At 43.4% G+C, this 27,158-nt stretch overlaps 1 pseudogene; it reads right to left on the bottom strand.

Moving 5' to 3' along the window:
• Nucleotides 1-4,485: 4,485 nt before the first annotated feature.
• Nucleotides 4,486-5,114, bottom strand: LOC118622443 (annotated as a pseudogene).
• Nucleotides 5,115-27,158: the final 22,044 nt, after the last annotated feature.

Below are 27,158 nucleotides of genomic sequence, written 5' to 3'. Positions count from 1 at the left end.
AGGTTTTTAAAATGATGAGCAAAAAGATAGACAAAAGGTTTGAATAGATACTTCACCAAAGAAGTCATTTAGGTGGCAAATAAGCACATAGAAATGTGCTCCACACCATTAACTACTAAAGACATGCAAATAAAAGCACAGTGTGTATAACTACAATAACTACACACTTTTAGAATGGCTTTAAAAAGAAAGAGAAAAAAACTAAAAACAACTGCTCGTAGGAATAATCTCTAATACTTTGTTGGTAGGAATTCCCCATGGTTACAGACACTTTGGAAAACAGTTTGCCAGTTTTTATAAGGTTAAATATATACTTACCGTACAACTGAGCAAATTTACTCGTGGATATTTACTCAAGTGAACTAAAAACTTAAGCTCCCATGCACCCTAAACATGGATATTTATAGCAGCTTCACTCACAATCCCCCTAAATTGGAACCAATTCAGATGTCCTTTAACCGGTGAATAGATAAACTATGATATATCCACACCATGGAGTACCACGCAGTAATAAAAAGGAACAAACTATTGATCCACACAATACCAGGGATGAATCTTAAATATCTTTTGCTTAGTGAAAGAAGCCAGAATCCAAGGCTACAGATCACGATTTTGTTGACATGACACTCTTAAGAAAGCGAACCTGCAAGAACAGTTGCTGGGGTTTGGGGACAGGAGGGGGGGTCTACAAAGAGGCAGCACAAAGGAATTTAGAGGGTGATGGAACTGTCTTGTATGTTTCTGTGGTGGTGGATACAAAACTTTATGCACTTGTCAAAATTCATAGAACTGTATAGCCAAAAAATAAATTTAACTGCATGCAATTAAAAAAAAATCAACCAGGTTCTCAAGATGGAATGCAAATTGTGGCAAATGAATCTAACAGTATTAAAAATAAATGATATAATTATGCTTTGGTGGGGTGGAGAAAAAGAGGCAACCTTAGTAACTTTGGAAAATAGTGTTCTAAGTAGATACTGTAGGGCTAAAGACAAAAAATAATTATACACAAACATTATACTATACTTTAGTGAGTAAATTTATCTCTCACCAGGCATGGGTTAGAAATTTTGAAGCGACGTTACTTGTGTACAAGGGTTGAACAAATAAGTAAATACATTACTGGCGACGAGAGCCAGGGCTCTCAGTGTTGGACAGAAGCCACACACAAGCAAAGGAAGAGTACTAGGACAAACCTATGGTGCTGGATTGGGTCACAGGCATCAGTGTGAACTCATGTGTGTTTGTGCCTTTTGAACATATATTTAGACAGATCAGGGTCTCTCGGCTTTGGCACTACTGACATTTTGGGCTGAATAATTCTCCCTTGTTTGGACCTGCCCTGTATATTGTAGGATGTTTAGCAGTATCCATGAGATCCTCCCCCAGAGTTGTGGCATCCTGAATTGTCTCTGGCATTGCCAAATATCCCATGAGTGGGGGCAAAATTGCCCCAGACTCATTATCACTGAGAGATACACAGTAGTAAATATAGATGTGTGTGTTTCTGAGTCCTCAGTGAACAGAGTGACACCCCAGTAAGAAATGACCTTGCCTACTACCCAGATCTTGGTTTCTAAATACAATTCCCCAATAAAAGAAATAAGGGCTCCTTAGGGAAGTGGTTGATTCCAGGGCTGGAGCAGGAAAAATACACACGAGCCGGAAGCATTTTGTGATGCTCACAAAGCAGAATGGAGATTTGTTGGAACCTGAGGGAGCTCCTGGTCGCCAAAGCTGGAATAATTGCAGCAGCAAGATAGATAGCAGTAATGATGACTTATAATGCAGAGAACAAAATTAATATCTATCTAAAGTGGTGTAAATGAATAAACAAAAGAGAAAGGACAGCTCTTCCTCCCAGAAGAAATCAAATGTATAAACATAGAAGGAACAAAGGAAGCCATAGAACTATTTGAACACCACAGTAATAATTGCAACAGGTGAGAACCACGTATGAATGCTGACGCTGGTGGGTGAAAGTTTGAGGAGAACAGGATAGTAGGGAAACTGGCAGACATCGCCTTGGTCAAACGAACGTGTGAACATCACTAGTAATTAAGATTGATACTATCTTCTCGCTGATTTGATGCAATGAGAAGGGCACCTCACCTCTGATGTGTTCTTCCCCCAAATCTATAACCTCAAGCTACCCAGGAGACAACATACCTGGCTAGGAGTCTTCAAAACTGTCAAGATCAGAAAAGATAAAAAAGGCCAAGAAAGCAACAGGTTGAAAGAGACTAAGAAGACATGACAACCAAATGCAATGTGGCACCCTGGACTAGAAAAAGGACATTAATGGAAAAACTGGGAAAATCTGATTAAAGTCTAAAGTTTAGTTAACAGTATTGTATCAATGTTAATTTCTTTTTTTTTAATTCTCACCTGAGGATATTTTTTCCATTGATTTTTTTTTTTTTTAAGATAGAGTGGGAGGGAGGAAGGGAGAGAGAGAAACCTCTATGTGAGAGACACATTGATTGGTTGCCTCCCGCACAGCCCCAATTGGGGCCAGGGATTGAACCTGCAACTGAGGTACATGCCCTTGCCTGGGAATCGAACCTATGACTCTTCGGTCTGTGGGTCTAACCGCTGAGCCAAACTAGGCAGGGCTCAGTGTTAATTTCTTAATTTTGCTAATTGTATCATGGTTATGTGTATGTAAGATGTTAACATTAGAGGAAGCCGAGTGAAGACTATATGGGAGCTCTGGATTAAATGCTTTTGCAACTTTTTGTAGGACTAAAATTATACAATAATTTAAAAGATGAGACTCATGCAAGTATTCTGTGCATGACACCCTCAGTCCAATCACAACACATAAATTCTATTCCAAATGTCTACGACCCTGAAAAATGAATAACTTTTCTCAAAATGGCTACCAAAGGTACCCGGAGGTAATTAAGAGACTCTGAGAACCTGTTCACCATATGTTCTTTGGTGTCAATTACTTGCCAGGGATACAATGTTCAATTTTATTTTTTATAGACCCATAAAAAATTCCATATTTTTTCCTGCAAACTGAGAGTTTGATATAGCCTTAAAAAAAAAAAAAAAGGTTGTGTGAGTAAGGAGACAGTGAAGACCAATGGTCAGGAGCACAGGGTTGGACTCACACTGACATGACCTGAGCCCAGGCTCTCTGAGACTTACCTGCTGTGTGACATTGGGCTACTTACTTACCTCTCTGAGCCTCAGATGCCCCATCTATAAAATGAGTCAAAATTGTGAAACAGATCCTGTCACTCCTCTACTCAAAACCCTTCAGTGGTGTCTGATCATACTCAAAACAAAGCCCCAAGCCTACAAGGCCCCATATGATCTGCCCCTGGATCCTACCACCTCTCATACTACTTGTTCATGTTGCTTTAGCCATACCGGCCTCCTTGCTTTTCTTCCTGCTCTGGTTTAGTCTCACCTCGTTGGACAGTTTGAAGACCAGCATTCAGATAGTCTTGCAATAGATGTTGCCTCTGCCTGGAATGCTCTTCCTCCGGATTTGTGTGTGGTTCATTCTCTCATTTATCCGGGGCTCTGTTCAGTCTTCCCCTTCCCACCGTCCTCTCTCGCGTCATCCTTTTCTCTCCACTCTATCCCCTTCCTCTGCTTCGTTTTCCCACCTAGTCCTCACCACCAGCTGACCTTATATAGAGCCATGCATTTATTTGCTATTGTCTTATATCTCACTTGAAGGTCAGCTCAGCTCCATGAGAACAGTGACTTTGTCATTTTTTAAATCATGTATTCCCAGTGCCTATCTTACAGCGAGTACTCAAATATTTGATGAATAAACGGATGGTGCTTTTCTTGTAACACTGTCATGGAGAATAAAATTTGATAATGCTTGTAAAATACTTGTTAGCACTCAATATTGAAGGGCAAGAGAACAGACCGCAGATGTAGTTTGATTCTGGCTGATTATGGGGTAAAAGAACTAGGAATATAGGGAATTTCTTACATATTGTGGTAACTAAAAATAGACACGAATTTAATGAAATTCTGGAAAAGTCACAATGCCACATGAAGAGGAATGGGGTGACTGCAAAGATTAGACATTTGATGATATGGAAACAGGCCAAAAGTGTCTCCCGTTCGTTAGTGCACGTACCTTCTATAACCAAACACGGTCCAGACCGTGCCACGTCCTCACTGCTGTTGGCGGCAGCACTGGCACACGTGCCCGATCTGATTTCCAGGAGCTGGTATTTGAAACACAAATCTGACACAAATAGACAAATCTACTTCTCAGAGAACCCGACCTGGCACATCATTTTCCCCCTGGATTATTGCAAAAAAAAAAAAAAAATCCCCCAACTGTGTGCCTTCCTTTTCTTGCTTGTCTTAATAATCCATCTCAGATTGTTTTCCGAAAGCGTGGGTGAAATTTCTCCTCTCCACCACTCACCCCACCATCAAAATGCCACTCTAGGCCTGTCCACACACATTCTTGTGATTTCCCTTTTTATTTTTTAAAGGGTAGAATTAATATTTTATGGTCATTTATAATCAGATGGTAGTTGAGTATATAGTCTCTATACTTGATCTTCTTTTTTTGTAAATAAAAAAAATCACAAGAGCCGATGGCTGGTTGTGTTTTCAGAAAACATAATTAAACTAATTCATTAATGGTGGCTTCAAGTTTTTCCTTATTAGCTCCAGAAAATTCACCCACCTTCTGTCCTGTTTTAAAAAACTGGAAGGTTGGCATGCATTTGACGTCACACTCTGCAGCAACATCCTGACAGTCGTCACATCTCCTTCAAGGAACACCAGGTTGGAATGCTTTTCAGCGAGGGAATGAAAGAAGGCTTGATCATTTTGCAAGGCCCACACCACGTGGCTGAGAAGTCAACGACTGCAAGTTCATCTCCTGCACGGTTCAAGGCTTCCCCGAAAGCATACTTGCTGCTGATCTGCTTCAAAATTTTGGCGGCTGAGGTCTGACCAATGACCTTAAGCGCCGATGGAAGTGGACGCAAAGAGGCAGGGAGCGTGCAGAGCGAGCAGCCTGCCTTCCCTTTATAGCCGCTGGGCGTGATTTCCCTTTTGAATGCACAGCTGTCCTGCGCCCTGCTCCTGCCCTTTGCTTGTTCTTCAGTTGCACATTTCATTCATTTTGCAGTGTATCAGTTGGTGTTTTTGTGTCTATGTCTTCTACTATGGTGGAGGTTTTTGAGGGCAGAGACTGTGTTTTAATTTTTTTGGTTAAACCTTGGGGTTTCGTATAAAGTGGGAGGAGACCCGCAGAGGTCTGATGAACACCTGTTCCCTCTGCAGCTCAGCTTGGCCTCTGTGGTTGGTTTACTATTTTGGGGGAGTCCACTCTGAGGCCAACATCAGACAGAGCTCAGCAGCGTCTACCCTGTCACATCTTCAGTGAGATGTGTCACCAAACTAATGACATTAATGTGGTGTTAATTTTTATGTTAATTTTTCACAAAAATATAGGTAAAATGTAGCATCTTGTGTAGGGAAAGAAAGAAATCAAAACAGCAGGCAAGCCCATACATAACAAATGGTGGTATTAATCCTTTCATATCTTTTGATTTTATGACTTTCTGAAGCTCATATCCCAGCAGTTACTTAACCAGTACAGAAGCGAATTGTCATCGTTTCAAATGGAATTGGAATACGGTGGTGCGTTTACATAACCGAGCTTAAAGCAGTGGGTGGGAGAGAATAATTGCGAAAGTTACCTAATGTTAATTGAAAGTTATTTTAAAAGGCAAAGAACTGGAAACTACCTAAAATGTTCATGAACTGGGCACTCATTAAATAATTTGGAGTATATCCGTATCCTGTAACACAGCATCATGGGAAAGTATGCATAATATTTAGTTTAGCAAAAAGAGCAAGTCGTAAAACAAAACATGTGGTTGGTATAGTTTATGTTAAAATTTCTATATAAGAGCACATAAAGGGAAATAAAAAATATAAGCTGTCTGTGTGAAGGCATATATAGACACATATATAATGTTTTTCTATGGGAGAATATGTACGTTAAATTGCTCACAGCAGGTACCGCTAAGAAAAGGAATTCGAGAAGCACCAAGTGGGGGAAAGGGAATTCTTATTTTTCATATTTCTATGTCATTTGAATTTGCTTTAATAAATGCACATTAGCTTTGTGATTTTAAAAACAACAATCAATCGTGAAGAGAAAGAGGACGAAATCTGGGCAGAAGTATGTCAGAGGCGCAGGGAACACACAGAGGGACTCAGAAACCTGGGGAGCGCAGTGGTCGGGGGCCACACAGGGAGCCGAGGCCACTGTCCTCTGTCAGGATCTGTTTCCGCTGCCAGGGAAGGTGAGCTCGGCATCACCAGCCCCGCAGGAGCATAATCCTGCAAGGACCCGTGCACTTACCCGCCTGGTCGCCACTGCTCCTACTGGAAACATCTTCAGGAGAGGAGTCGAGGGTCCACCGTGGAGTGCAGGCTGGGCCTCGCGTACCTCCTCCCCTCTGTCTACTCCAGGCCCTGCTGGTAGTAGCTCAGTGTGTCCGGTCCACACCTGAATTCATATTCAATCTCCAGTCCAGAAGGGTCACCTAATCAAGACCCTTGTTTTCGTGTGTGTGTTTTTTGAGGTAAAATTGTCTAAATGTATCTTATCTCCTAATACATGTCTATTGACTCTCAAACAGTCCTTGCTCAAGCAAGATTTTGTTGGTTGTTTTTGTGCAAAGCTGGTAGAGAAGACAGAGCGCTGGAGGCTGCTTCTGCCCCGAACAGCCTGTAAACCTTGAATAGAGCTGCTTTCTTCTCTGCGCTTCAGTGTCCTCATCTGTTGAATGAAAGGGTTGGGGAGATGATCTCCTGGGGCTTTGTAAGCACCAACATTTATGTTCCAGTCTATGAGCCTTTGCACGGACACACTCTGTCTTCCCAGAGCGGTGAGGGGCGTTGTGAGCCCACAGACTTGGCAGTGTGAATGAATTGCTCAAACCCTTTTCATTTTATTGCTCCCTTGTCCTTATTCCAAAGCTAAACACAACCACTTCACAGTGCTATAAACAGCTGCAGAATCCGACCAGGTGGCCAGTGCAGAGCAGCAGACAGCTGTTTGAGGACACTCCCCTGCAGCTGTGCTGGAGGATGGAGGCCAGCACCACACGGGCACCAAAAAGGTGTGTAATACAGGGTTTTTGAGCAAATACATGAAAAAATAAATTATGTCATCAGCTGAAAGGCCAATCTGATGAGAGAAAACTGCCTGACACGGACTGAGCGGGCCAGCCTGGAGGCTTCCCCGGCCCACCGCGCTGCGTGGCCCTGACCTGCCTCCTGGTCCCGGCCGGTCGCCCTGACTGACTGGCGTTCCCTACGGTGCAGAGGTGCGGAGGACAGCTCCCAGCCGCTGCACCAGCCGCTGACCGGCAAGGAGGGCCCTTCAGCCAGCGCCAGAGAGAGCCCTTTGTCTGCCAGTTCCAGCTGGGAGGTGAACTCACGCTACAGGGTAGATGTGCACAAAGCTTTTCCTGTCTGCTTAGCAAGTCGATGCAACGCATTTAAAGGCAACATGTTGCATTAAAAACAAAACAAAACAAAACAGTTTGAACAATCTTAGAAAGGTATTTTGTTATCTTAAGTAGGTTAAACTACTTTGTCTATACTTTTGTTTATCCTTTAGTTGGTTTAATACGTTCTTTCTTCATAGACAACACAAAGACAAACTTCAGCCAACTTTATCACACATGCCCACATTCAGTCATTGAAATTAGTGTATGATGGGAAATTCATGTTTTAACTCTCACGGTTACTCTTCTAAAGGGGTCGACCTGCTTATTTATGCTGTCAGTCTTCCTTGTCAACTCATACTTTACTGTAATTTCTCCGATCGAGAATTCTTTTCCTTTTTTGCTGATTCTTTGCTCTTGCTAGATTTTCTCGTTTAACTCCTCATACTGTCTCATTGCCAAATGGCACCAGGCTTCACTGTCCCTGGTATTTCTAAAATGTTGAGTTCTTTTTCCCCAAATGTGTATGCTCCCAGCAGATCAACACAGGTGAAGAAGGAGTCAAGTGTGGTTGGTTTCTTTTCTTTCTTTCTATTTTAAATATCTTATTTTTATTTACTTAGTTATTGTTTATTCATCCTCACCCAAGGATGCTTTTCCATTGATTTTGAGATAGAGTGGAAAGAAGGAAGGGAGAGAGAGAGATAAAGAGAGAGAAACATCGATGTGAGAAAGACATATTGATTGGTTGCCTCCCACACAACCCTGACCAGGGCTGCATCCCAGGTATGTGCCCTTGACCAGAATCAAACCCCAGACCCCTCAGTCCTTGGGCCGATGCTTTGCCACTGAGCCACACCAGCTAGGGTGGTTTGGTTTCTTTGCAAGGCCTCTTGCTTTCCCCACCAAAGTAGGATCAGGCTGGCCACTCTGAGTCACAGTCAAAGTGAGAAAGAAACAAGCGACAAGGTGGCGCGGCCTAGGATGGCTTGACAATGGTCCGAGGCCCAGGCCTGGGGACTAGGGAACACTGGCTCACCTTTCTGGGCCTCAGTTTCTCACCGGCAAGAAGCCTTGGGGCCAGCTGGCCCCTGTCTCCAGCTCTGACTTTCCACTGAGTTGTGAGAGGCAGCATTTGGGAGTAGTTGGTATGATTTATAAGCCATTTTAGGTCAACCAGAAAAGGATCGTGTAAATCCTGAGAAATGCAACTACAACCAGGGTGCCCATGAGACTCCTGTAATCACCTCTTTTCTTGGAGAGATTAGGAAATTGTGGTTTAAGAACAAAAAGCCCTAAGTTGTAGTCCTGCACTCATTGATTGGGGAAAAAAAAGCTAAGTTAGTATTTTTCTTTAAAAAAAACCAAAACACAAAAAACTATAAACAGCAAGTTTTGAGGTGAAGGAAAAGTAAACAAGAATGAAAAATGTTTATTAAAATTTAAACGTTTTCAGTCCCGTGATTGTTTCGGGACACAAAAGCCTTCCCTCTTTTTGTTACTAAGTGGCCTGTGATTTAAAGCTGCTGACACCACCAGCCTCTCACAGTGACACTGTCCCCTTCTTCCCCACACAGCTCTAGCAGACACTCATTGGTATGTATGGTTTCAGCCTGTCTGCGGTGTCTGGCCAAAGGGACAGATACTAATGGCATATGTTAATTACTCTCCAACAACTTCCTTTCATTAGAGTGTTTATTAACATTCTCACTCTGTGCATTGAACCAGCTGGCCCGAAGGTGCGCTGGCAGCCCGGCGCCCCGTGCTGTTTCACTCTGGGCTCACAGAGAAAGGACATTTTTCCTTCTGGATAGTGAAACTCTTTCTGTTTCCATCGCAGTTGAGAGCTTTCTGCGATGCCCAGTGATGACACCAAAACAGTAGCTTGGACAGAAACGTCTTGCTGCCCCGGCCCGGCTTCAGAGTTGTTCTAGATCTGTGCTGGCGCCATACGTGACCGGTGTCCATCCATCTGTTTAGTTATCTTTATCAATAGTGAGCACCAAATAGTCCTCATTCTAACCATGTACACCCAGAAACTATGAAAAAATTTTTGTATTAGCGAAGTCTAGACTATTTTTGGAGGAACATCAACCTTCTCTAAATATATCTCTAGACTGGATTTCTCAATAGCACACGACACAGTTCACTGAAATATAGGAGGAGAGGGGAGAGAAAGACGGCCAGAGAAAAGGCCTCAAAAGCCAAAACTTCAGTCAGCAGAACAAACTATGAACTGACATGTTTTCATATTTAACAAGAACAACACAATTAACCGTAGGGAACTCTTCAGATTTTTCTAATCCATTGTTTGCACACGTCCCTTTAAGATACCCTGAGGAGGGAAACGGACAAGTCACCACCAGAATGACAAAGCAGGAATGACATGGCAAACAAGCATTTTCCAGTGTCTCACCCAGCGCCACCCTCCAGCAATCACTTGTGCAGAATGTGGAAAGCGGAGGGAGTCGGAGCAGAATGCTAAAGAGGCCGTTCTTAGACGGCTGCTTTGTTGGGAAATCACAGCAGATCCCACTTTCAAGGGGATCAGAAGTTTTGTTCTCATCTGATCATGCTGCCTTGACACAGATATTAAAGTAATGGATTTTTGCTTTCATATTAGAACACAGCCTTCGAATAACGCACAGAGAACAGTGATTTTTGCCAAGGGAGTGTCATAGTTGTGGAAGACATGAGGCTTTTGCAGCATCTTTAACAATTTAAACTAAAGCAGGACTGAGCTTTGTATTCTTAATCCTGTGAGGAGGCCACTCTCCTTTCTCTTCTCGCCGCTCAAGTCCCAGCTGCCAGGTGCAACCAGCTCCCAAGGATTTGGGATGTAGAACTAACTGCATGCTTAGTTACACTCTCTGTGTGGGTCTGGTGTCAAGGAGCCCCGCGAAAGACAGTCTTCGGTAATTGCTGTGGTGGACAGATACCACCAGCCATGCGAAGGATGCTTTAGTGAGAGCTATTCACGTAATCAACAGATATGTGTTACCTACAGCAAAGCTGACATCCAGCTGCTCTGTACCAGTAATGTTATATCAACTAGTTTTTAAGATATCAAAATGCTTCTGCACTGATTGGTAACACATCACTACCTTGAGCCTTCCCAGTCCCTCCTGCCCCAGATACACCAATCCCTTCCCCAGCATCTCCTGAATTCTGTAAGTCCAAGTACCTACAAGATTCACACCTGGCCCCCAGGGACATCCAGGACTCTGTTTCAGCACCAGAGCTTGCCTTGTGCAGAAAGGGCAATGCTGCTGACATAGGTGTAAATATTGAGACAATGACACTTGACTATAATGTCTGAGCACTAAGCTGGGTATTAGTGAGAAACAAGAACGTAAAACATTTACGTCTGTCTTCCAGGATCTCCCAACCTGGTAGAGAACTACCATGAAAAGGACTCTGTGTTACGCTCCAAGAATTTTGAGATGGTGCCACTTTGGTGAAATTGACTTGCAGACTTGGAAACTGGACTTTATCATCATGCGAGAGTGGATCAGGTTCTCGGTGACAGATTCATATCAGTCAAGCTCTCAAGATACTACTATATAAACCAAAATGACAATTTATTAATTTGCAATGAAAAATACGAACTTCTGAAGCAGAGTGGACATTGGTGTCACCTTGACTAACACATTCCCTCCCAGCAGGAAACGAAATAGGAAGACAAATGAGTAGCTTGAGTACACAGCCCTAATGGGAGATCAAAGGGATGCCTTTAATGCCAAAGGGTGTCAGATTTTCTTACATTCATGCCTTCACCTCCTTTTTGGGGATGGACCTGCCAAACAGATAGGACTGGATGTTCCTGTGAGCTCACCACCCCCCCCCTTGGAAAACCCTTCCCCTCTGACTTCCACTTTTTCTTTCTATGCAGATACCACCCTTTGGTTGACATGTTCTATCTTTAGATTTGTTAGTACCACCAACTGGGCTCCAGCCAAACTTTGCTTGTGTCCTGTCCCTGGCTTGGAGGCCCCAACTCAGATCCTGCCAAATAGATCGGATTTTATCATTTGACTCATTGGTGCTCGGATTTGGTTAAACTTTGAAAGCATCTGAGAAATCTTTAAAAATACTTATGCCTGATTCCTTCCTCCAGAAATTCTGATTTAATCAGTGCAAGGTACAGTTTGGGCATTGGGCTTTTTTAAAGCTCTCCAAAATATGCAACCAAAATCTAGGGCTCCCCCTGAAGAATTGAAATTCAAAGAAAAGAGCTTTGATATTGAGCAGAGTTTGAGAATCACTGATTTAATTCTCCGACTTGGAGGATACCTTGACCTGCACTGGCTTTTAATACATGCCAGTGCTCTGGTCCTGCTTCAGTTGTTGATTTATTTGGTCTGGGATGGGAGCCAGGAATGGGCATTTTTACAAATCTCCCAGATGATTCCGAATGCAGCCAGGGTTGAGAGTCAATGGTCCGAACATTAATTTTACTGAGCTTCGGTATCGATTCCTCCTTGGACACGGCATTGTTCAGAGGGGGACACAGGAGACACATACATTGAGGGAAAGGTCTGAGGGCTTTCCAGAGGAACAGCAGGGATCTGTCCACGTAAGCCCTGGGGCATCAGCAGGGAGACAGGGACAGGATGTAGGCGAGGAACTCAAAGCAGGGATCTTTTGTCCACACCAAATTTATGATATTTCCCTGTCACGGTCATGGATTGGGATATATAATCTTGGGGCCGTTTTCTACCATATCTTAGACTTACTTCAATACTAGTCAATGAAGTCACGAGGTGTGTTTGAGGAAGCTGGCCTGCGGCATACTTTTCTACAAGGAATCTGACTTCCTTGTCTTCTTTGAGAACCTTGGGCCTGTCCTCTGCACCCCTCCACCTGTGCTCCCTGCTTTCTGAAGGTTGCCATCTTGAAAGAGGCTGGGCTACCTTTTGGCCCATCTGGTTTTTAGCAGTAGCTCTGTTTAGCAGAGACGTAAGAGACTGGAGAATTTCAGCCTGTCATCTTTCTAAATAAGTTAAGGATTTTCCATTTTTCTCATAATTCCCGAATTTCCTGTCGTCATTTCTAACGTTTCCAATGTGCATTAAAATTCATTTGAGCTTTCCAGGTATTTGAAACCTTGTCTGATTGCAGGGCATCTGGGAAATCCATCAGCTCCACTTTGTAAGCAACCTAGAAAAATACATTCCTAGGAGAGGAAGAGGCAGTGGCTGGACCCTGGGCGGCTCCAGTGCCTCCGCCCTTCCTTCTCCTGGGACTGACGGTTTAGGACTCGGAACAGAGTGATTGTGAGTAGGGACGAGGTGAAAGAGCAGAGCTCCCATATAGGTTGAGCAGGTGACACACAAGTCTAGGGGAGTCACTGACACAGCACTCTGTGGTCATGGCGCCTACAGCCACCTCCCCGCACTGCCCCACTCAGCAGTCCTCTGAAACACTGTCCTTGAAAGAACTTCGGCTCCCCTGTGGCCCGGATTCCAGCTGCCCGGGCCTCTGACACGGCAGCACCAGAGAAGTTCCCGTTGTCTCCGGGCTGATTGTTCGCCCAGAAATTAACAGGTGCCTTCCAGGTCCCAGCATGATCCCAAGTCACTTTTTCTAGGCCTCTGGGAGCCCAGCTATTCGCATGATTGAAACAGTTCGTATATCACCTCTCCGATAGAATAAAGGGAACATAATGTGGAGATTTCAATACCAGACCTGAGGCTGAATTCTTCTTTCCGGCCCTTTGATTTGCACACTACAGGTTTGGTGATTCCTCTGGAGCTATTTCGCAGCTTATTCAAATAAAGATCCAGGACGTTTCAGAAAACAACCTCTCTCTATATCATGCTGAGAACAGCCACATTCAGCTGATGATGATCTTATAAACACCCATAATTCAAAATGGTCATATAAAATATCCCCCTTTCTCCCTATAACTGACAAACTACACATGAAGATTGCCCTTGTCTTCAGAAACCATTAGTCTGTGTACACACTGGCTTGTTTTGCTGCATTTGCAGGGTCATGTACGCACCGTTGCCTCACATTCTCATCTTTACCTGGTCGCAGTGAGACGCTTCCTCAAGTTTCCAGCTGCACCGAATGGGAGGCCCAGATGAAAGGGAATCGGATTCTTATTACCTGTTCGATCTCCAGGACATGCTGTGCCTCTGGACCTCGGAGAGATACTTCAGTTCCTCACTAAATGACACTTCCTTGCTCTTGATTGAAAAGAACACAATTTTTCAGGAGGCAGCTGTGCTCAGCCCTTTGTTTTTGCCTTTCTTTAACGTGCCCCCCTTTAAAACAAAGAGAATCTCTTGTAATTGCTTGATATTACTGTGGAAAGTCCACGAAGATTTTCATTTAGAACCTTGGAATTGCAGAGCTAGCAGACACCCTAGACATCATCCACCAGTCACCACACAGCAAGTCACACAGCAAGTCTGTGGCAGGGGACACCCAGGCGCCCTTGACTCTGTTAGCCCCGAGGACCCCGACTGCCCGCCCTGTCATTACAAACAGTCCTTATTTCCCTATGTCTCGCCAACCTGAAGCTGCACCACATTTTGAGTAATAAACCGAATGTCACTAGTCCGTGCCCAGAGCAGCTAAGCCAGGACCTCCTCAGTCCTCTGCAATCCGTCTCCCTAATACTGCTGAAGTCCCCGCATCGTCAGCGACAGATCCCTCCCGCCGGTGCAGCGCCTCCCGCAGGGCGTGGAAAGCAGTGGAGCTCCCAGGACGCTACGGCGGCCTCCTGGCAGAGAGGCTGCCACCCACCGGCAGTCATACCGAGGCTTCGGGCCTGTCTCGGGGCTCAGGGGTCTCTCTCTGTGCAGGACGCACGGGAGTCTGTGTGAGCCGGCAGTGATCAGGTGGAATGTGCCATCCACAACACAAAGCGAGCGGTAAACACTCTGCTACACTCAGAACTTCGATGACAAGGCCCATGAAAGGCTCCTGCTCCCCTTAAAAGAGGTTCTTTCCAGAAGGCTTTTCAGGTCTTCACATGAACCAACATCTCCAGGCCCACCCCAGCAGCTGACAGTTTATGCCCATCGTTGAACCCCAGCTAGAAGCAAGGTAAATTCCTATTATACTAGTAATGTGTTTTCTTCTAAGTATGGCACGCCGTGATCATTGGGTGTTAAAGAATCCAGTTGGCTTGCAGGGTGGGAATGTGATCTGACCTTTGTTGCGAATGTGATCTAAAATAAGGCTCCTGCTCGATGTCCCTTGACTTTGCCATCCCGGTAGCCTTCCCTGCTCTGCTCCACTGGTAGGAAGGGGCGGCCCAGGCTCTGTGGGGCCCAAAGCTCCCGTAGTTCTTGGCACCATCTTTAGTCAAAAGAGCACAGAATGCCGAATATAAAGTCAGTACAAAAATAAATATTAGTTTAGAATGAGAAAATAATCACAACAAATGTTAAAGCTTAAAAATCTGAACAATAACAAAGCACTCAAAAAATTACCATGATATTTTTTATTACTGAACTGTCTGGTGTACCTCTCATGTGCCGTTTTTAGTGCATCTTCCTTTCTTCCTTTCTTCCTTTCTTCCTTTCTTCCTTTCTTCCTTACGTGCCCCTAGCGGGAACCAAACCCTGGACTCTCTGGTCTGCAGACCAATGCTCCAACCGCTGAGCCAAGCCAGCCAGGGCTCTCAGTGCATTTTTCTTGGCTGCATACTTCTTAGTTGCTTCTTGATAGTACCATGACTTTGGAGTGTTGTTTTCTATAGTGATAATAGATAATTCAGCCTTTCCCTTAGCATGGTTGATGAAAAATTGGTTTTTATTATTGATAGAAAAGTTTCTTTTGGTCTTACAACATGTTACTGGTCATGTCATGTACACTTTTATAAGTCTCTTTCATACGTAAGCTGTAAGATTTCAGGAAAGTTCAAGTTTGCACAGTAACGAATCTTCAAAACATTTGAAATTGGTGACACTCATTAACTGGGGTCATAGGAAGGTTCCATGCAGATGAGGGGTCCTGAAGCTTAAGGTTCCTTTAGCTTCTATCCTGGCTTCTCCGGGAAATGAGTAGAACAGTGTCCACCAGATCCCCCTCCTCCCTGCCCCCTGCCCAGCATTATGCTGGGGCCAGGGCTGCGGCCGTTCTCTGCTCAGACAGAACGGAAGCCTACAGTGTGTTCCTACACGGCAGCCGTGGCAGCGATGCAGAAACCGGAACTGTTTCTCCTCCCTGGCTGCTTGAATGACATAGAAACTATCTGAACCAAAAGGTTCGTGACCAACAGACTACTTCATCGGAAGCAAATGGTGACTGATGTCCTTCACCCTGGGAAGGCAACAGTACCCAAGACAGAAATTCGGGAAAACTAACCAAAATGTGTAAGACCACATCAGGTGTCATCTTTGCATTTGTATTCAGAACCATTTTGGTGGTGGCAGGACAGCTGGCTTTGGCGTGATTGATGATTCCTTGGATTATGAAAGGAAAAATGAGCTCAAACATAGACTTGCAAGACATGGCCTGTAGGAGAAGAACCTCAAGGAAACAGAGGAAGGAACGCGAGAACAGAAGGAAGAAAGTCAGGGGACTGCAAAGGCCAGTGTTGGTGCTGCAAAAGGAAGGAGTAAAGATTCTTCAGTGACTTTATCTGTGGTGATTGTGCAGATTTTTTATGAGAGGATTAATAAACTAAGAACTTTTATATGGGAAAAAAACTGGAATCAAACTGAGTTCTTTACTGATGCTAACAGCACTTCCAGTTAATAAGTGAATACATTTATGATGGACCAAGTAACTAAGCAAATGTTAGGAATGAAACAAAGTTCTTATGGCCTCATGCTCACTGTGTCTTTTAGTGAACTGGGCAGTTTTCAAACCATGCTGGTCAGACCTCTGTCTTTCCATAGAGGTTCCTTACGGGCCACCTCGAGCGAGGGGAGGAGAAGGGGAAGGTGGTAGAGTAGCCAGGGAGGGTGGAGACGCTCAGTGGGCAGCACTCTGGGCTCCCTATCCCCAACCAGACTCAATCAGATTCAACTGTTTAATATAGTGAGGCTCTATGAAAGATTTCCATTAAATAAAAGTGTTTGCTTAAAAGAAAAGATCGAAAAAAAATTCCAACCAGTTTATTTTCATCAGTAACAAGCATTATGTACCCTAGATTTTTGATCTTTGCTTTTAAAAAATATAGTCCATTTATTTGCCAAAAATTACTCATTAAAACCCTTGCATAAATGCAATTAATCCTTTTTCCTGTTCTGTTTTTCACTACTTTATGTTAGTATAATATGTGTATCAGTTTGTTTCAGGACTGCATTATTTCTGCTTTGATTTTAATTTTCCTTTCAAAATGCAATTGTTTGAATAGAAACTGTTTTGTTTTAGTTACTTAACACAGATACTCTGGGAACATCAACAATTTCTTATTACAGCAGGGACACATCCACTGGTTGGCATATAAGAAGTTTTTTTTAACTTTCCTTTTTAGCTCTCAGAGTTATTCCTGTATTCACTTGAGGTTTGCCCTAGTATTTTCTCTGGATTTCTCTATCAAGCTCTACATTTTGCCAACTCTTCCATTTAGGTGTTTACTTTTGTGAGGTAATTTGCGAATGAGAAATGATTAGCATTTTTCAGATGTTGTTGGTACTTTTGCGCTTTATCTTTTTTCTCTTTTTTTAAAGGTCATAGGATATGTATTACCTTTCCCTCTTTCTTCTCCTTTATCTTCCAGAACCAGTCAGGAATTATATACCTGAGGCAATTAGTAAGTCAATTTATACTTCAACAAGTGGATACTTGGACAACATGGTACATCTGATTCCAAGTTTTCCTTCCTGTTTTTTCCCCCCTCTTCTGTGGGTTTCTTAGGAGCTGATTTTGGTTCCTTCTCTTATTCTACATGTTCTCCCTGGGAAATCCCACCCACTCCCATTGCTCCAGTGTCACTTGCGCAAGAATGATACCTGTTTATCTCTGAAGCTGTGTCTACTTTCCTGAGCTCCAGACCCATGTTTTTAATGGCGACCGAGTTATCACCAAGAAGTCCCCACCGCCTCAGACACGTGGCCATCTTACATTACTCCTTGTGATAAGGAATAAGTTTGCCTCCGCATAATGTGATAAACCATTGTGTTTGCTCTATAATATTATTTTCTTTTGGGTGAAGTATAATAACGATTCAATGAAATTCCTTTTTCAAGGTCAGACAAATTAATAATAATAAGAGCAAGTTTAAAAGGAAACAGCTATTATTAGAAATACTTTGTTATACTTTCATTGAAGTCATCAAACCAAGCACTCGGTCACTATGATAAAGGTGCCAGCCTTCTGGGGGTCTACTAGTCAGTCCTCTGGTAGGGATCCAGGCACATGCTCAAGCTGTGTCATGAACCATATTTATAATACTGTAAAACAGGGAATATATTTCCCCTGTTAGAAATCCCAGTTTTGAAAAAATGTGAAAACCTAGAGAAAAACTTTCTCTAATTTTGATTAAAATTTGGAACGAAACATCTCTTCGCAGGAGACATACATCAGGTGTCTAAAAGTCTAGATTGTGTTCATCCCTTTACAGACCCGCATTCCTCCCACAGAGAGGTGTCACGTGCGTTTTTGTACCAGGCCCAGGTGTAGACGCTGGGGTACCTGGGAGAACAAGGCAGACAGGGAGCCTACCTTCAGGAAACAGAAACACAGGAGCACCGTGGCTTCAGAGAGTGGTCAGGAAGGTGAGGAGATGGAGCAGGACAAAGGGAGGGTGTGACGGGTGGTGGGCTGCTGGTCTAGCTAAGGGAGGAAGGGAAGGACTCTGAGAAGCAACCTTTGGGCAGAAGCTTGCATGAGATGAGAGTGAGCTAGGCAGAGATCTGGGGGAAGAGCATTCAAACTTAGGACAGTTATGAGAGCTGTGGCAAGACCCTATCCCTCCCTCCCTCCCTCCTTCCCTCCCTCCCTCCCTCCCTCCCTTCCTCCCTTCCTTCCTTCCTTCCTTCCTTCCTTCCTTCCTTCCTTCCTTCCTCACCCAAGGATTTTTTTCCATTTATCACCAGATAGAGTTGGAGGGAGGGAGAGAAAGAGAGATGGAAAGAAACGTTGACATGATAGAGCCACATCGACTGGTTGCCTCCCGCACGACCCAGCCAGGGCCGGGGATGAACCACAGCTGAGGTTCGTTCCCTTGACCAGAACCAAACCTGAGACTCATTGATCCGCGGGCCGACGCTTTAACTGCTGAGCCAAATCGGTCAGGGCAAGATCTTATTATTTAACATGTTGATGAAGAAGCACGTATATAGTTTACTGTATCACAAATTTGATTTTTAATATTCTAATAACCATATTTAATGTCATTGTATCTTTTGTAACATTATGTATTTTATGCATTTAAAAACTTTCTTCTGAGGAAACTTCATTAGATTTCCAAGTACCGGGGAAGACAGGTTGATAAAGGTGCCTATTTGCCCCTGCTGGGAAGTCAAAACAGCACAGAAATGCGTCCTGTATTCTTGAACTAAAAACAAACAGAAAGCTCTCTTCTGAGAGCGGTCCGCAGGCTTCACCAGACTGCTGAAGAGACCGTGGACAGAGGAGACTGAGGCCTCGGCTGCAGAGGACAAGAAGGCAGAGCGACTGGAGTGAAGTCGCAGTTTAGTCCCTGGGCACGCGGGGCAGGTGGGGCCAGGTAGTCAGGGTTAGAGGCCAGGTAATCAGCGTTAGATAAGCCCAGCTAGAGAGCTGAGGTTTTAGGTTAAAGGGCAATGGCAAGTCATTGGAGGCTTTTGAGCAGGGAGGCCCATGATCTGATTTAAGTATTAGGTCACTCTGGCTGAGCATGGGCAAAAGATTGTTAAGGTTAAGAGCGGTATCCTGGAAACTATAAGAGGCCAGCCCAGTTGCAAGACGGCGGTAGAGGTGGAGGTGGTGACAGAGGTCACAGCAACAAGTGTATTTTGAAGGTAGAGCTGACACAACTTGACAGACTGGATGTGGATGTGTGAGGACGGAGACTTTGAGGTTTACAGCACGTGGGTGAATAGTGGTGCCCCTTATTAAGGTAGAGAAGACTGGGGAGGACTCGGTTTGGGAGGGGGAAGCAAAGTGGCTACGGAACCGGCAGTTCTTTTTTGAACATGTGAAGTTGAAATGCCTTCTAGCCCTCCACACGGAGCTAGTGCGTAGAGAGCTGGGTCTGAGTACGGAGCTCGGAAAGGGGACAGGGCTGGAGAACTAAATTTTGGGGAGACCAGCTACCTAGGACAGGATGAGATCACCTAGGGAGAGAATATATCTAGTCTCCGGAGGGCACTTAGAGGCCTGGAAGAGGAGGAAGGAACCAGCGAAGCGGATGGAAAAGCAACAGCTAGCAAGACGGGAAGTTAGCATGGATGTTTAAAGAAATACTGAGAGAGAAAGAAGTGATTTGTATTATAAAACATGCCTTAGCACAGATGCTACAAAATAGTTGCAGAACCTAATTCTGTAACACAAACAAAAACAGGGGCACAGAGTAGTATGCTTCGACTTCTGGAACTCCACTTCAAGCTACAGGTTAGCCAAGTCAGGGTTCTAGATTTAAGGACTTGATATTGTCACAGGTGGACTATGGTTGGTCTTTAAGCAGTTTATGTTCTTGGGAAAATTGTTAGGCCACTTTGCTCTTTCTTCTTTTTTCTATCTATAAATTGAGATCCATACTTTTGACCTATTTCACAGGAAGAGTGTGAAAAATCTCACATATCCATGAGGAAAATGGACCAGAATTTGCTTTACAATATCAGGGTGTTAGCCGTCGGGGTGGGGCTTCACCCAGTTCTGTATTCAGTATGGCGGTTACTGGGACCCTGACATAACCAGTCTGAGTCTGTATTATATGACTCTAGCAGGCTCTGTTCTAGACAAAAATGTGGAAGAACAATTAGTTGTTAGCTGCTCCGTGTCCTTTTTAGACACTTCTAGCTTTACTGTGTCCGGCCTCAGATGGGGCTCCTGAGTCCGACCTCTGCAAGGGTGGCACATGCTGGCCGCCTTCCCCACACTCTTCCCAGGGTGCAGCCATGCCGCAGGGGCTGGCACCTCTGGTCTCCACGTCCCTCACCAGAGGCAGAGCTGTGGGAACAATCCGGTGCTCACCAGGTAGAAGTAAGAGCTCTGGCTTTGTTTCTCATGTCTCCCGTGGTCTGAAGCTCAGTGCATTCCCCATGTCTCCCGTCCCTGTTGTATGGCTGTTACCAGATCCCAGTCTCCTCCAGCTGAGCTAGACTTTCCCAGGTCATAAAACACAGATATGGGAGGAACTTTGGACCAGGAGGCCACGCCCTGGGTTCTGACTCTGTGCCACTATAAACCTGAGCAGGTCACTTAAATGAAGTCTAGCTTCCCATTTTGGGAAAACACGTGGTCACGGTGAGCTCTAAAGGCCTCCTCTTTCAACAACATCATGGTCTAATACGAGGGACCGAACCATGGAAGATGTCGGTGGGTGTTAACCGGGCTAATGTGTTTTCTCTTCCCAGTCACATGTCTGAACTTTACCCTGAGAAATTTTGTTTTCCTTTATCCTAAAGGGGTTTCTTCAGTATTGACAGTACATAAATTTGGGGGCAGGCCCACGTGAGCATACTGTTTCAGGTAGTTGAGATTTTTAGTGGCCTTAAACCACCTTCTCCACTTATATCCGTGGACAGTTCTGACTATGTGGACCGGTTGTTTTCAATGGAAAGAATTTGGGGATTGGTTAATAAAGGACAATATACTAATAAAAGCATTAGATTTCAGACCCATAGAATACATTTCACTCTAGTGGGATCAAGTGATGAAAAAAACGAATGACTGCCCTGGCTGGTTTTGCTCAGTGGTTAGAGCATTGGCCTGGGGATCAAAGAGTCCTGGGTTCGATTCCCAGTCAAGGGCACGTACCTTGGTTGCAGGTTTAATCCCCAACCCTGGTCCGGGTCATGTGGGAGGCAACCAGTCGATGTGTCTCTCTTACATTGATGTTTCTCTCTCTCTCCCTCCCTCCCTCCTACTCTATCTAAATATCAATGGAAGAATATCCTTGGGTGAGGATTTAAAAAAAAAGAAAGATGGCAGATAACTGATTTGATTGTGAACCCTTCTTCCCCTCTCGCACTGGAATAAGGATGACCAGATAAGGTCCTCTCCCATGGAGAAGTGTGGAGAGTCAAGGTAACAGGAAAGTCGCCACCATCCATCATAACTGTAACATCTTGCTCCCAGATGGCAGAAAGAATCCTCAGGTCTCTGCTAAGTCCAGAGGGACATCTTAGCTTTTCAGAGTCTGCCTGTCTTGGCATCGTGACGGCAAGAGGAGAAGCATACTAAGAAGCATACTAAGATAATGCCACTATCACCCTTCTTTCTGCATCTCCAAAATCATCCAGGCCCCATCTGAGCACAGGTTGACTCCCATGACCTTTTTAAGGCGGGGTTTTGGTGCCATTCCCAAATATATCAAAGGTCGCGTGAGAAGCCCCATTTAGGAGAATGGGGAAGAAAATACCACCCATTCCCATTCCTTAGGCCTGGAAAAGGAGTAACAAGTGGAACTGGGGAACACTAAGTAGTTTCCTTGGGTAGAAACAAAGACACCCACTATCTGCCTACATTTGGACTTTGTGGGGAGCGTCCAAGAGCAGAGAAAGGGTGTCTGAGAAATAAGATATATCACTTATATATTCAGTTCTCCAAAATGTCTACAATGTAATTAAATGACAGGGTTGATCTTCTAGCTCTTGAAGAGCTCTTTTTAATTAAACTTTGCGTTTCTCCTCTCTGCTCTGTGGGGGCATTCCAGGGTAGCATTTGGCTTTGTGTGTGCCATCATTTTGGCCACCCATGATGATTTGGAAAAGTCCCATTGCTGAGTTGACAAAACTCTTAATATAAATATCATTGACTCTTCATTTTTTTTATACTGATATTCAGAAACTTTCATCAGCATTAATTAAACGCATATTATTTCATTTGTTCTTTTGTGGGCTATCTGCAACATACCTGACCCTATATAGAACTCAGATGTTCACCAAATTCCAGATCAAATTTCAGGTTTTCCATAAAATGGTGTCACGATTCTCACTCTTAATACAAAATTATTTTATACGTTTGGTTAAGATTTAAAAGCTCATAATAGTGTGTGTGGCATGACATCTAAAGCATAGTAGCTAGAATCCATGCGCAGCCAGGATCCCCATCAACCTGCATTAAAGTGAGGACGCTTCACCGCAGAACCTGCCTGGGTCTCAAGTGCCGATGTTAATGCGTAGAGTGAAGAGAATCTGTCTAAGGGGAAAAGGAAATCAAATGATTTTGTAGACATTATTCTTGTAAACTGCTCGTTTTAACTGCAAGAGGGCTTTGTACACATTGGATAAAATTGATTCACAGGTAAGAATGAGCAAGCCGATCGGCAGATAAGAGAATGAGGAGGCCGGGCAAGCTGGATGAAGGGTGTGCTAGCTGCCTTCCTACAACATCGGCTGTAACCCTTTGAAACCATGTGACCATTTTCTGTTCTGTAGAAACGCACTTTAAAAAACCATGTTGCGGCTGAGTTCTCTACACAGATACACATACTCTAAATGCCTCTATCTAAACCCTTGGAAAAAATGACTCAAAACAGCGTAGAGTTCAAACTGGAAACAAAGTAGGCCAAAATAATTCAGATTTTTAAATCTAAAATTAACTATGATGGACTGGTGTTAACAAATATTATTGTAACCTTCCCAACAAATTTGATTATAAGCTGTTAGTTTAGAGTGTGACAAACAAAATCCTAAAACTCATCACTGGAATTTTAAAAAAACAATTTGCAATATGAGATGTCTGGCAAAACTTATTTTTGCTCTATTGTAACCATTAATATGCTGTGTTTGGGGAAACAATTTATTTTATAGCAAATGATAAGTTAGAAGTAATTGCATTGCAATGTACATATTAAAAAAAGGAACATTTAAAATTTAAGTTGGAAAGGGTCCAAGAAGTTTTTAAAAGTTCAACTTTCTTCTTTTTTTATTACAATCATATGATGCATTTGACTTTTTTCTTCTCCACATGAAAGCAGAGTAATTCCAGTTGCTCTGTTTTGCTGTTTTTGAAGGTTTGCTTCTAATAACTAGTTGCAAGCAATCTGAAAAAAAATTTTTTTATTCCTATGGAGAAGTAATGATCTCTCTAAAGCATGCTTTGCTTCGCAACTGACTAATGTCAAAATCATCTACATTATTAATTAACACAAGTGGCTTGAAATATTATACAGGGAAATAGCTTCCTCTTAAGAGCATGATCAGAAACAGCAACAGGGAAGATAAATCCATTCATAACAACAATTGAACAATCATGGAAGGAAATTGCTGAGATCATTTTCTAGCACAAAACAAGGAACTCAACTATTTTTTTTTTTTTTTTTTTTTTTTTTTATCCTCACCCGAGGACATTTTTCCAATTTTTGTACAGATAGAGTGGGAGGGAGAGAGAGGGAGAGAGAGAGAGAGAAACATCGATGTGAAAGGGACACATCGAGTGGCTGCCACCCGCACGACCAACCAGGGCCGGGGACAAACTGCAACCGAAGTACGTGCCCTTAGCGGGAACCGAACCCGGGTCTCTCTGGACCGCAGACCGACGCTCTAACCGCTGAGCCAAACCGGCCAGGGCAAGGAACTCAACTATTAAAGGAAAAGAACTATTGTTAGTCTTATAATCCAAAATGTAAACTGGATCCTGAGTCCCACTTTCCCTGTAATTTTCCAAGCCTTTGGAAAATGGACTTTCTAAGCTGGGCATGCTGAATACATAAACATAACGGACTTCACTAGGCAGATGTAATTGCTGTTATGATTACTCATCAACATCTTTACTAGTGGAGGATTTGGGTAGCATTATTTTATATAAATCAAGGCCCATTAAAAATAAACTCCAAGGTCAAATAAAATACATGTGAAAAAATTTTAGCGGGTTTAAAATGCAATGCCAATCGAAGTATTGTTCTATGTCAAATTTAGGTAGAACATATGGCAGAGGCTGGGAATCATTTTTAGATGGAAATTTCAGTGACATTTATTCAAAATAAATATGAATACACACACACACACACACACACACACACGATTTATTTTAAGGAATTAGCTCATGTGATTATGGATGTTAATAAGTCCAAAATCTGCAGGGTCAGGCACGCTGGGGGGGAGGGAGCACACCCTGTGCACGGGCCCTCCGCCTCCTCCACTGCTGCACCTCCTCTGCCACTCCTGTTGCTGCTTGTGTGGTCTTTGGTTGGGACCTGGAACCTCTCTTGTGAAGCAGCAGCTGAAGAGACTCCAGTGGTCACCATAGCCTCTGAAAAGTCCAAGGAAGGAGTCAAGACAGAACAATCACTAATTTGAAGGTGGCGGGCAGGATGGTTCTGTGGTGCAGTTTACCATGAAGCAGCCACCCCTTAGTAAACTAAGGAGAGCCTATTGTGAAGAACAGGCCTGTCAGTGAGGCAGATCAGATTCTGATCGGATGGGCAGCCAATCAATGAAGCAGACACGGTTGGACAAGAGGAGGAAGATGCAGCTGAAGTGTTCCAGCAGCAAACAGGAGGCGTCTGCTAAAAGGGGAACCTGCTCCTTTACTCCGGAACGCGGTTCCTCCAGACCAAGAAGACATTCTCAGGTAGAAAACTGCCATTTGGTTCCACCACATCCTGACAGCATAGTTGTCCCTATTCTTTCATTTCCTCCTTCCTCTTTCTTTATTGTATGGTAATGTATGTGCACAAGCATTTTCATTTTTATCTCTTTGTTACTCTTCACCCAAGAATATTTTTTTATTGATTTTTGATAGAGTGGAAAGGAGGGAGGGAGGGAGAAAGAGAGAAAAACATCGATGTGAAAGAGATACATCGATTGATTGCCTCCCACATGACCCTGACCAGGACCAGGGATCAAACCTGCAACCCAGGTATGTGCCCTTGACCAGGAATTGAACCCAAGACCCTACTATCTGCAGGTTGACACTCTAACCACCGAGCAAAACTGATCAGGGCAGCATTTTCATTTTTAAAAACTAAATGGTCAGTGGTATGTTTGGATGGACACCAAACGAAAATAGGATGGGGAACAACGCTGGTTCGGTGATAATACCCCTTTCTCCATTAGTGCCATGCTCATTCAGCTCTAAGCTCTGAATTCCAATAAGTTATTTTGTTCACTGTTTAACAAAAAAAGAACAATAAAGCAATCTTTGCATACCCTGCCCAATTTGAGAATTTTAAGGTTTTTTACTTATTGTTGTAAAGACAAGGACAATTTTACAACTTTTTTGTACATAGCTGTTACATGTAGAACAATCTGTCTTTAAGTAGGGATAAATTACTCTAAAAGAAATGAACCCTAAATAGTTTCCACTTCAAGTCAAGCATCTTATTGTTTAAATAAACTTCTTGTTTAGAATAAAAAGAAAACACACACACACACACAAAAACAAAATCTGCAGGGTCAGTGTTTTTCTATTCAGGCCTTCAACTAATTGGACAAGTCCCACCCATCGTATGGGGACAATCTGATTTACTCAAATCTACGTATTAAATGTTAATAACAGCGTCACAAAAACTTCTAGAATAATAGTTGACCTTATATCTGAGCACTGTGATCCAGGCAAGTGGGCACATAAAATTAACCATCACAGATGGCTTTCAATAATTCCTGGCTCCAGCATTCTAAATTAGCAAATCATACAGAGAAAGCTAGCTTCTTTTTCCTAGTATCCATATACCAACCCCCAGGAAAGACCCTAATTAGGCAGACTTTTATTCTGTGACCATCTCGGAGCCCAGAAATGCCCACTACTGTGGTTGACAGACCCAGCAAGACCTCTTGGAATGGCAAGGGAACTCTGCAAGCCCGTTGTAGCTGTTCGGCTACATTGTCCACTGAGCACATGACCATCTGGGACATGCTAAGCCACCTCATAGATGGATCGGTGCTATGTAAATTCCCATCTGTTCATAGTAACATTTTGGGGAAAGGTATTTGTGGCTAAAGTCTGTGGGATAAGAGGTGACAGGGTAGGCAAGGGACAGCCTATCTAAGGATGAGGGAAGGAAATGTGTTTCAGTTATATAATCTATAACTATTCATTGCTCACCAGCTATGTTTATCCTAATACAAACACACTGGACAACAATGACTGCCCGGCCCAAATTGGATAATATTGTTTGACATCTTCTTAGTTAATGATAGGGATCCCCAGGTGTCAATATGGGCATATAAGTTGGGATGTAGTAGAACTATCTGTTCTTATTTCACTAGCTATAGATAGTGGTATATTTGGAGAGTTGTTTAAATTTAGTTATTGATTTCTATTTAAAAGTGGTGCAAACATTGATGGTTTTATTTCTAGTTATTTGTATTTGATCTCTAAAACATATTTGTGCCTAAGTCAACTGCATTAAAATATATATATCTACAGACACCCTCGGGAAAATTTTTCCCTCTCAATTTCAGATATGCATATACTGAACAATTGATATATTTCTGGCTTAATTTGTAATTTATTGCTTTCCTTCTTCCTGCTGTGACCCACCCTTTTGATTCATTGATTCATTCATTTACTTTTTAAATACCTACAATGTACCAGGCTCTGTTAGGGATGCTAAGAGGAACAAGACAGGCATGCTTTATACAGATCCTCTCAAGAGAGCTGACTGGAGCAAGCCACCGTCTGTGCGACACTGGA

This window comes from Molossus molossus, unplaced genomic scaffold, assembly GCF_014108415.1.
Source record: "Molossus molossus isolate mMolMol1 unplaced genomic scaffold, mMolMol1.p scaffold_m16_p_9, whole genome shotgun sequence".
In the NCBI taxonomy this organism is placed as follows: domain Eukaryota; kingdom Metazoa; phylum Chordata; class Mammalia; order Chiroptera; family Molossidae; genus Molossus; species Molossus molossus.
This window is presented reverse-complemented; position numbering and strand designations above follow the sequence as displayed.